Here is a 12,110-nt window from a genome sequence, read left to right as displayed (position 1 = left end):
GCAGGGCAGCTCTGGGGCTGAGCCTGCAGCAGGAGCACACAGAGCACAGTGCTGAAGGTTTCGCTGTCACCTAAGGATGGACCAGATCTACTTGGACATCACTTAGATGAGAACCTGATCCAAGCTGAATGAATAAGCATCACAGCCTACTGAGAGTACCAGAGCAAATCCCTGGCTTGCTTAGGAAACTCACACTGGGAAGTAGAAAAGCACACCTTTATCTCCCCCTGAGAGGAATGTAGGACCAGTCCTCACCTCGGTAGCTTGACTGCTAACCAAGCTTGCCTTTGTGATAATTACCTCTAGGAATCCTTGTTTGGCCAATCCACAGGTTCTTATTGTGTGTTTGGATTCCTCTTTGTCTCCAGCTTGTAAAGTTGAGCTCACAGTATTATGGGAAACTTGGCTTCCCCCTCTTCCAGAAGGAGGTCAAAGCAGGGTCTGAGAGAGTCAGATTGGAAGATGAAGAGGAAGGAAAGCAAAAAATATCCTGCCTGCTTTCCTCTACCTCCTTGTAATGGGGCTTTCTTCATTTTGTGTAACCTGTGAAGCCTTTTGGCCTTTTCCTTTCCCAGCTGATTTAAATGTGCTCCTGCTGCCTTTTGTGCTAAGTTTTGCTAATGAATGCTTCCTTTTCTAAAGCCAGTTCCTTCTTTCCCAAATACTCCTGTAGGAATACAATGAGAAAATTACCAAACCTCTCAAAAGTGCTAGGTATGCTTTAAAAACCACAATACTTTAACCCTATCTTGGGCTGGGTTCTCCTTGTTTATCATCCTGACTTCTGACCTTTGGGAATTCATCTTATCAGGCTTTTCTCTGAGGGTGAGAAGCTTCACATTGTGCTTATCTGTTCAAGCGAAAGCTGAGATTCCACAGCATCACCTGATTCCAGTTGCTGAAGCTTTAAGCAAAGCATTAATAATGGTGAAATTGAAGTAAGTCAGTGTTGGCTGTGGCTGCTGGGAACGGAAACCCTGCAGTAACTAGGTCGATGGCTGTGGTATTGTCAGTAACTGCACTGCAGGAAGGACCTCAGCAGCTCAAGGAACTGTTGACTATTAGCAGTAATCATTATCCACAGTCTGTCTCCTTCTGTGTCATTGCTAACCCTTATGGTGTATTTTTAACCCCTAAATTCTGGTTTTTTTCTTGACAAGCACCTCCCCTCCTTTCTTCTGTTGCCATGGTGTTGTGGTTTAACCACAGCCAGCAGCCCAGCCCCAGGCAGCTTGCTCACTCCCCCACCACTGGGACCAGGGAGAGAACTGGGAGGACAAAAGATGGAAAACCCATGGGTTGAGATAAAGACAGCTTAATAGGCACAGCAAAAGCCACACATAACCAAATCAAAGCAAGGACTCTCTTCACTGCTTCCCATGGGCAGGTGGGTGCTCAGCACTCCCAGGAGAGCAGGGCCCATCACACATGATGGTTACTTGGGAAGACAAACCCCATCACTCCAAACGTCTCTCCTTCCTCCTTCCCCCCACATTACATCCTGAGCATGATTTCACACAGCCTGGAATATCCCTTTGGATATTCCCCACACAGTTGGGGTCCCCTGTCCTGGCTTTGTCTCCTCTCAACTTTCCAGGCACTCCCAGCCTTCCCACTGGTGGGGCAGTACAAAAAGCAGAAAAGGCCTTGGCTCTGTGTAAGCCCTGCTCAGCAATAACAAAATCACCTCTGTATTATCAACCCTGTCCAAATCCAACCAAAGCCCCATACTAGCCACTGTGAAGAAAATCAACCCTACCCCAAACAAAACAAACACATTCCACCCATACTCCATATCATTCTCATCATGCTCAGGTCCCACACTCCTCAGTGCACCCTCGTTAATCACCACCCCACCTCCCACCCTTGGATATAATGCACAGATGTCAATCCCTTAGTCTGTGTGCTTCCCTTGAAAAATGCCCACAAAATCTCCCCAAATGTCCATAAAATGTCCTTTCAGTTAATTTACTTCGTGACTTTGGGCTCCATCTGTTCTGGTGGTGACTTGGGACAGGCAAGGTGCTGTGTAAGGGAGAGGTCCTGGGCACCAAGGCCATCTTAGGTCAGGTCAGTTCTGCCCTGCAGCTGCTTCTTTGGAGGCTTTCCCTCCATTCATTTGGGTGATTCCTGTTACACTAATTCCCGTAACATACAACTCAAATCATGGCTTACAACAAAGGTGTAGCCATTACAGTCTCCACCCCAGGTCCCTGCAGGTCACAGTCCCTTCCACCCCAGTTCCCACCGGAGTTCCAGCCTGCCCAGTGCAGCAGCACAGACACAGCAGCGATGCCCTGGCCACCTGCCAGCCCAGGTCCATCACCATGGCTGTCACCAAAGTGCTCCCAGGCACAACACAGTGCACAGTGCATCAGCAGCACAGCAGCAGGGACTACCAATGAGCACCAGAATGTAATTTACAGGCAGGCAAGCAAGTCCTGTGACAGGCACAGCAGCCTGCTCATTACTAGCTGAACTGCAATAACAGCTATAAATTCAGTCTAGTACATCCCAGTGAAAATCTGAGCCCTCTGTGCCCCACATTGGGCTGCCCTGTGTTCAGAGAATCCCTTGCTCAGGGATTAATCTGCAAATGTAGTAACTAATTTCATTCTCTGGGCTAGCATGAGGACAATGCTGAGGTGAGTGTTGTGTCTTTGCAGGTATAAGGGAACAGCAACCAGGCAGCTGCTCTCCTGAGGTGCTCTCTGGCCCAAGACTGCAGTAGCAACATGTTATTTAATCCTGGGGTAAATCCAGTTTGTTACTTCATGGTAGAAGCTTCCAGATACATTCTTCTATTTGGCCTTTAGGGACTTGTTCTGTCTGCACTCTCATACTGTTTTCAGTAAAGAATTACCTGCTAGCTAAATGAACTGGTAAGAGCTGAAGGCTTGTCTGTTCATGACTGGTTTGTCTATTCCTATCTTAGGAATACTGAACATATTGTGTATGCTCTGTATCAGCTTGAGAGAACTACCTGGCTGGAATTACTGTGCCAATAATGTATATCCCTCTCTTGTGTCATAGCAAGTTTACAGAGCCCTGTAACATCACAGGCTGCTGCTGGTACCTGTGAATCTGCACAGTGCATTTGAGCTGAGTTCAGAGGCTGCATTCCATCCTGCCATGACTTCCTCACCTCTGTGTCTTCTCTACCCCCTTGACCATGCTCCCTGTTTAAATGTTGCTCATTTTCAACTGTCTGTTCCTGAATCCAGGATCTCATCACTGTGGCATTTCAGCCCTGTAAAGTTTGACCTCGACACATGAATCTGCCTAGACTAGCCAGGAGTCCTGGTTCCCATCTTGTAAAGTGAAAGATTCAGGCTGTCCCAGGAAAAAGTCATGGACTTGGGACCATGACTAAGAGGAGGGACAGAAGAAATCACACCCACCAAGAATGGATCAAGAGCAAGGAGCTGAGGCATTCTTTAAACAAAGGTAGAAATACAGGAACCTATTCCTGACAGTTCTTGTTACTTATTTTGCTTCCCACATCCTTGTACTTTTAGCTAACAGAGACCTTAGGGACCAGATGAGTCTGAGAGGAGCCACAATGGTATCACAATGGGATCTAGAAACTTCCTACTCTAAGTAATGAGCAGGTTGCTGAACTTGCAGATGGCAGTGACTTCATATCTCTGACCTGGAGCTCATACAAAGTGGTCCTTGTTGTTTCTCTTCTTCCTCTTATTCCAGACCATGTCCATTTTGCTGCCACAAATGATACTCCAAGTCTGTGTGTTCTGTGACCAAGTGTCTCCTGTTCCAGGCTATTCCACTTGTTACACTCCAGGCAGCTTTCAAAGCTGAAGCCACCCAAGAACATGTTGACAGCTGCATCTCCAGGCCTCACCATGCTTCCTGAGGGCTGTGGGGCAGCGTTCCTTCATCGGAGAGAACCTTCTTAAAGGTGCTGCCTCCAAGAGAGCAAGGACACAACAGCAGAAGAAAGGTCTTGGCAAGGTTTTGACTCCTTCAAGTAGAAAAACACTGCAATTCTTCCACTGTGCATCCCAATAAGCACTACAGAAAACACCTCAGAGCACAGAGGGCCCTGCTGGGTAGCAGAGACAGTTCCTTGGTGTGGGAGCAGGGGTGGGGACTGCAGCTGGACACGTATCAGGGCTCATCTTACCATCAGCTGTTTTCTAGCACAGTGCAAAGCAAGATAGCTGAAGCCTGAGATAATCTTGTCAACCCTGGAAAGTTGCTGGATTTTTGTCTGTGTTTTCAGTACATTGGGATAAGGTTCACTTGCTCAAAATAGCACGTTCTTAATTTAGCTATGGGGGAACAAATGGGATTTCAGTTTTTGAAAATACATACAGAACTTTTGGATCAGATTTTCTGTAAACTGCAAACTGGAATCTTTGTTTCATTGCAGTTTACTTCCTCTGCTGAACCAGCGCCACCTTCCATTTCAAAAACTACTGCTGAGACTTCTCATATCCCTCCCTCTGGGCAGCTGCAGTTGTTCAAAGTCAGCAAACAATGGTGATTTTGTGAAGCTGGCCTGTCTCATACCCTCACTCTTGAAAATTTTTTAGAGACGATTGCAGTGTTACCCTACAGTGTTGCATTTATTACCTGTCCATCTTTTGCTCTCAGAGGGTTTTTGCATGTATTTTAAGTCACTGGGATCTTTCTAGAAAAACTGCTGCTTCCATGTATTGTTTCCTTCGGGATAGTCAGGCAATGTGCTAACAATCCAGATGAGTGACTCCAAACCATGCTTTCAGCTTGTATAACAGAGAGGTCCCAGCTGGCCAAGCTGTAAATGCCAAATTATTTGGGTTCAGTATTTGAAGTCTGGTTGTTATATTGCTCCCACGTGTGCTACAGGCTATGGAGGTCACCCCGATGTGTGGATGGGCAAGTTGAGCTCAAGAATCTTTGATGCCCTGCTCATTAGCTTTTGAGGGAGTGGTGGAGGAAGGCTGCTATTTAAATTAGTGTTTGGTCTATTTGAAACAACTGAATTGCAGTCTGGGGGTGCAGTATGGTCACTCCCAAAGCAGCAGGCAGAGCAAGCTGACACATCACTCATATTTTAAGATTTTATAGCCCAAGATGAGATGCATCCAAATGAAACTGAAGGGCTGAGGCCAGGAATGCAGCTGTAGGTAAGAACCAAAAGAAATGCAGTGGGTACCAGCCATGGCAGTTGAGGACAGCTGTAACAAGCCTTCCCCAGTCAGAACAGTCCTTTCCTCCTCCCTGGAAGAAGGATAGCCTTTCGTCAACACCTTACACTATTGCAGGTTTTTCAAGACAACAGACAAACGTTCCTCCTTTTCTGTCCTCAAGATAATCAGTGTTTGAAACAAAATAGCAGCAGTTACTTCCATTTCTTGTTGTTTGTGAAGATGCAAAGAAGGTCCTAAAGTTAGTTTCAGGTAGGGAAGAAGAATCTCACTTTTTCTAACTTAGAGTTGAGTTATTCTCGAAAAGATTTTGCCAGCATTACTCACAAAAAGGTTTTGTCATCAGCATCAGACTCCCTCTTGTTTAATTTTATGTAGCAAGATGCTCAGGTCACTTGTCTACTGTTGTCTGCTCTGCCACCCATTAGAATTTATTAGCATCTTCTCTGTATTATTAGCTAGTGGCTGTTTATGCAAAAATAATTCTTCCTCTAAGTAAATTATACCTTTGATCTCCATAATTGGACGTCAGGAATCAGGTCCATGCTAGAAGAAATGCAGGCCTGTTGTGCTCAGTGATATTTGATGTGTTCTCTGTGCACCTTGATGTGCTGCTGCTGCCAGGTTCTGGTACACGAGGTAAGGAACACAGCCTTGGCCAGAGCAACAGCGCCATAGCTCAGACATTTGTCCCACAGCTTAACAAAGCCTGACCAACAAAGCAGCTCTTGAAATGAAGGAGAGCTGTTCTGCTTGGCAGGAGCTGGGAACTGGAGGAAGCTGCCATTGCAGTGAATTATGTAGAGGTCCATGTTTTAGAGCTTGTTTGGTGTTAATGGGACTCTGCCTGGACTAAAGTTTGAGTTCTTGAGTCTAATCATAATATTTGTTGAATAGGCATCTGAAAAGCTCACAGTGTGATCCCAAACCATGGGAAATGAACCTAGTCTCTGACTGATGTCTAAGGCAACGCTGACTTTTATTTCTCATGAGGCCTGTAGATCTCAGCTAGTTCTTTGCACATACCTAACTGTGATGAGTTCACACTCTGAGTGATGCTCCAGAGCTGTGACCGAATTCTGCTTTGATTTTTTGACTGTGTGAAGCTTAGAAATGTTGGCCCCAAAATCAGCGTGGTCCTTCCTTACCTTCCTTGTGGTGGCATTCTGCTAGCTGGCAACACGGATCTCCTTCTTGGGTTGTAAAGCCTCTCAGCCTTACTTGGGAAGACCTCAGGCAGAGAAGCCAATGTGATGGTCAGCATGCCCTGTACCCTCACCACTTGCTGACTTGCACCAGGCTGCTTTGTTTGCTTCTCTGCAGGACTGAGTCTATCAGACCAGAAACCCATGTGGACCCAGAGCAAAAGAATGAAGTCCAGTTTCAACTTTCTGAAGCCAAATGAGATTTTTTTTTTTTCTGGAGCTGGTAACAGGAGAAGGGAGCAGGACTCTTTTCAAGAAGGAGTGACACTCTGTATAGGGCACTCAGCAGATCACAGACTGTCTTCTTTTTTTGACCATCATATGGTACAGTTTCTACCACTGGTTTACATGGGGTCATTTACTAGCTTGTCTAATTATCAAAAAAATAAGGATGGCATTGGCAAATATTGTTACTCTTGGAACATAAGCTTATTCCAGGAATAAACTTATCCCAAAGTTTTTGTAATTAATTATTGTGTTTCCTATTCTGACACAATAAAGGGGGGAATTGGTTAACTGACAAGTGACTGCTGAAAGCTGAGCCTTGCTTGGTCTAGGGGAAAGAAGTAAACTGGAAAGAACCAGAAATCTACATCTTTTCAATAAACAAATACATAACTTTTGGTCAAAGTGCAATTTGATTTAATACATCTACATACAAATGCTCTCCTGTAAAAAACAGCATCTACATCCATCTGATTTTCCAGGTGACCCTTTTCTTCCACAGCTACTTTTTTAGCTCAAACCTGACATTTAAACTTGCCATTTAATGGTGGAAAGAACGGTGAATGTCTGGTGAACCTCAATATTGGTTTAAAAAAAATGGACTATAGTTCTCAGTTAGTTCCACATCATTACAGCAACTGAAGCTTCATTAAGTTTTAAAATATTGTTAAAAAAAATTTAATGTTTGCAGTTTTTCAGAAGGGTGTCTTACTGTCTCTTTTGCAAGAAATTTAAACTGGTCCTTAGGTAGCATTGTTAGGCAAGAGAATTCAACATTACTTATAGAGGAAGAGTCTTTAATCTTGACTCTGTATGAATCACAGGATCATAGAATGGCTTGGGTTGAAAGACCTTAAACACCATCTCATTCCAGCCCCTGCCATGGATCCACTAGAACCACATGGTGTGAGCCAGGGAGCTTGGGGATGTGGATGAGCCCTGCTTCCCTGCTTCACAGCTGCCAGCTACCTGCAGCCTACGGAAAAATTGAGTTGGTAGATTTTCAGCTAAGTAGCTGAGCAGGTGGGAAAATATTTATCTGAGCAGAAATCACGCTGTAGAAATGTACATTTTGCTAATTATTGCCAGTAGCAAAAACCGTTATTGCCTTTTACGTAAGTGAATTATGAATGACCTAAAGTTAGAAACAGTGGAGGTGAGTTGTTACCATCCGCATGCAAATAAAGGTATTGCGTGAAGTGCAAAGATTTCAAATATAAAAAGAGGAAGTGCTGAAAAAGTTGTAATATTTCCTCTTGAGGAAGGGAATTATCTGAGTGTGTTTTGACTACCTGTATACCAAATTTGAAGGAGCTCTGCTGTTAGAAGCCTGTGCCTTTGCTAGCTTGGTTTTTAAGCTGATCAGAGTTATCTTAGGTTAACACAGCCGCAGCCGTAAGCGGAGGCCAGAAAAGCACGGACAGTCTGCAGAGCCAGCTCGCCTCCTCCCGTGCCATGCAGCCCGGGCGGGACGTGCCGGGCTCTGCTCTGCCCTCCGCATCCCCAGCCGCTTGCGGCTCCCGCTGCGCACCCCGGGCGGGCTCTGAGCGTGGCACAGAGCTGCCCGTGGGGCACAGCAGGACTCTGCCACCCTCACCAGGGAGCCCGAGCGTGGCACAGAGCTGCCCGTGGGGCACAGCAGGACTCTGCCACCCTCACCAGGGAGCCCGAGCGTGGCACAGAGCTGCCCGTGGGGCACAGCAGGACTCTGCCACCTTCAGCAGGGAGCCGAGGGGCCGGCGCTGCCCCCGAGCACCGCTGTTCCTCACGGGAGTGTTGTATTGCTCTGGGGAATGGTTTTCCCCTCCCCAGAGACCCCAGTAGCTGTGACCTGTTAGTTTGACCCTTCCTTCCTTTCCTGAATCAACTGGCTGGGAGCCAAGTAGCCCCTCCTGTACTGAGCCTGGATAAGGCTCTGTCCCTGCCTGGTTCTCTCTCTTTCCCCCTTCCTCCTATGGAATAAACATCTTGGACCACATCGGGGGTTGGAGCCTCCTTTGGAATCTGTGTCCAGCTCCCGATACACTGCCCCCACCCCCCCAAGGCCTCTCAGATCTGGTCCAGCCTGGTCCCCCCGGGGGCTGCGGGGCGCATCCCGGAGGTGCGGGAGGCCCCGGGAGCGCACCCAGGTGTCCCCCGGGAGCTGCTGCGGCTCTGCAGCGCTGCCGATCCCCAGAGCCCCAGGGTCAGGCTGGCCCCGGCGCTGGCACAGCCGGGGAGAGCTCCTGGCTGGCTCCCGGGGCCCTGCGATCCATCAGGGGAGCTGTAAATGTAAATGTAGGGCATTGGGACACGGCGCCGGGAGGAGGAGCCCGGCCCGGCCGTGCGCGACATCGGGGGACACCTTCTTGGATTGGAGAACACACCGAACTTCTAAAAGTTCACCCATTATAGAGTTTTAACTTTAGGGGCGCTACTATAATTTTCCACCAATCAATACTGATTTAAGAAAAAGCTTTTTCTTAAAATTTTCTCTTAAGTAGAGAATGGAGAATTTTACTGTTCCAGTGTAATTCCATAATATCTGCTCTGGGGAAAGACAGAAGTTCTTCAGAACTTCACACTCTTATTAGTGTGTTTCTGAGTTAAAGGGCATCATTAGGTTTATTTAATTTTAGAGGAAAAATATGAATAATATAAATACAGCATGCATCTAAAGAAATGAGATGTTTTTGCCTTGTATTCCTTCCTGCTTACTGTAATGATTTGTTACTCATTTCAGTCTTGTCCCCTTTTAAAATTACAAAATATTGTATCCTATACATAAAAATGTTAATTAAAAAGACCAAGAAAGATTATCCTACCACATGTAATAATTTAGATAATCCATTTTTTCTTCAAGGTTCAGTACCATGTTAATGTATGCCAGCATAGCCTAGCAGCCACCCGTGACAAGACAATTTCTTTTTTTGTCAGAAGCTCACTGACAAACCAATCTTAGTTTTACAATCATTTCTGTCTAATGATACTGCTTATGAAAAGATGGGTAGGGAAGGCTTAGGATCAAAGAGTAAACCACAGATTTCACAATGTTTTCTTGGCAAAGCAAGGTGTTGATTTAGCTGCTGCATTGGAATCTGCAAACCTTCATTACGTGTGTTTTTCCTGGGATTACTTTGGCTAACATTTTCTTTCCTGTTGTCGTGTGACAAATCTTTGTCCAAGACCAGTGATCTAAAGCTGCTTTAGTCTGGCTGAGCATTTTAATAGAGCTGAGAGCTTTGTTTAGAGAAGCACACAACTCTTTTCCATAGGATTATTCCAGGTCCCATTTTAGATCTCGGAACAGGTGCTCAAAAGCCTGTTTACAAAGGAGAGGGTGACCAGGGAGTTGATCCGAGCTGGGACTTTGGGTGCTGCTCCAAAGCAGATGTATGGGCACAGCAGCTCTTCCACATCCCTCCCCAGCAGTCTGTGCCCAAGGCAGCATTTTAGACAAGGCAGCAGCTTTCAGCTTAGGAAGGCTGGACTGCTGAGCCCAGCCAGTGATTTCTGGGTAGTAGGAGGCTTTTTACTGTGCTGCTTGCTCTCCTGGGTGCAGGGAGTAGGAAGCATGGGATTTGAGGACAGAATTGTCAGTTTTCCTTCTGGCATCCATGATTCCTCCATCCTTGGAGAGCCAAGTCAGCCTGGAGAGAGATTGCTTGGCACCCCTGTGCCAGCAACAGAGCAGTTGCTCAGTGTGTCTTAGAATGCAGGTGCTGAGCCATTCAGCAGCTCTGGCTGCAAGCAGAGGAGGAAGAAATCACAGAACTCCTAGTGAACTACCTCTTCTGGATTAACTTTACTGATGAAGCTTTTTTGATGAAAAATGGGAAGGGGTAGACAAAAATATAACAAAAGTCATGTGGGTATTTGCCCAAGCACCACTCCAAAGGCACAGCAGCCCAGCCAGTGTGAGGACCTTGGCACACAGACTGCTCCTGCAACTGGAAAGTGTCCCCTGTTGCTCTTAGGGGTAGCAAGGGTATTAGTCCAAGGTAACCAATTTCTAAACTTTCTATTCCTCAGCCTATTGCCAGAGGGGCACCAGAAGCAGGTGATGGCAGGGGTCTGCAAGCCTGGAGGTCTCTGATAGCTTTGAAAGTATGAGATTCTCTATTTGGGGAGACTGCCATGCATATGCCCATTCAAAATAACTGTGTATTTGCAACCTATTTTCTTCACTGTCAAAGTTTTCATGGTTACTTGGGTTGGAGAATAGAAAGGATTCATTTAACTTGTGAAATGCCCGAAGGTCTTGGAGATGAAGAGGTGCAATGCTCCTGCCTATTAATTGGTCATGGCATTGGCAAATGGTTTGAGGAGAGAACTATTTTATGGCTGAAGGGCAGAGCTGGAGCTGTGCCGTAGGGTGTTCTGTGGCAGCATGGCATAAAGGGAAGGCCTGTGGGGTAAGGATGTATGAAAAAAATACTGCTGTGAGAGAATATTTAATGCAAACAGTTGTGGGGCTGTGGCTGGGCTTGAGGTTACGGGGCTGAGCGGGAACACAGTAACAACACCACACGGGCTCAGGGAACTGTTTTTGTAAGTACCTGCTACTCTCTTGCTGGGTTAGTGGTTGCATGTGTCTGTCTGCCATTCCACAAGAGCAACTTCCCTCAAGTCATGACCCTTGGGACCAACAAAAATTGAAATATCTTTCATTTCTTTGTTTCTTACTTCTCCCCAAAGAGAGGAACCAGACAAACAACAGCACAATTGACTATCTCCTCAGCTAGGCATTGGTTTCATGGTGCCTCGATACTCTGATACAAAAAGAAATAGCTCAGTGTTTATGGCAGCAGTGATGCAATGTTCATTCTTCTCAGCTCTGCAATTTACACTCCCATAGTCATCTCCCAGGCTTGGAACCTGGAGATACTGGCTGGAAAAAATTAGACACATACTTTCTGCACAGGAGGACTGTTGGCATGGGCCTTGTTTTGAGGTGCTTAGAGAAGTGGATGGGTGGGAATCACTGGGATGAGTGGGAAGAGAGGGGATTTACATGGGATAGGAGCATGGGCTGGCCTAGGACCAGGGTGGGATAGGGAATCCTAATTGCAGTGCTGAATATGTAAACACAATGCTGATGTTTTACTGTGTCTTTTGTGTGTACTGGAAGTAACCCAGTGTAATTCCAGAGGCTCCCTGGCTGAGGAGTGAGCACTGAGCCTGCAGGCAGTGGGACAGCACCCAGCTGGGCATGGGGCATGCAGGGCTGAGCATGGAGCCTGGCTCTGGAGAATGCCCCATTCCTTCCCATCCTCCTGCCCTGCTGCAGCAGAGACACCCAGGGAAGCACTGCCAGCCTGAGCAGAGGGCTACCATGTACAGCATGAGTGTCCAAAACACAAGTGTCTGCAGGACCTACAGAGCCAGCCAGGAGGCACTGAAAATGGCAAAAATAACTAGAAATGAGGAGTATTTTTTTGCCAGGGCTGTTCCAATGCTAGTACCAGCTCAGGAACCCGTGTTGCAGAGGACATTTCCTGGTGCAGGTGCCATTTCAAACAGGTGATGGGAAGAGGAAAGGCTGAAA

The sequence above is a fragment of the Lonchura striata genome, chromosome 10 (assembly GCF_046129695.1).
Source record: "Lonchura striata isolate bLonStr1 chromosome 10, bLonStr1.mat, whole genome shotgun sequence".
Taxonomy (NCBI): domain Eukaryota; kingdom Metazoa; phylum Chordata; class Aves; order Passeriformes; family Estrildidae; genus Lonchura; species Lonchura striata.
This window is presented reverse-complemented; position numbering follows the sequence as displayed.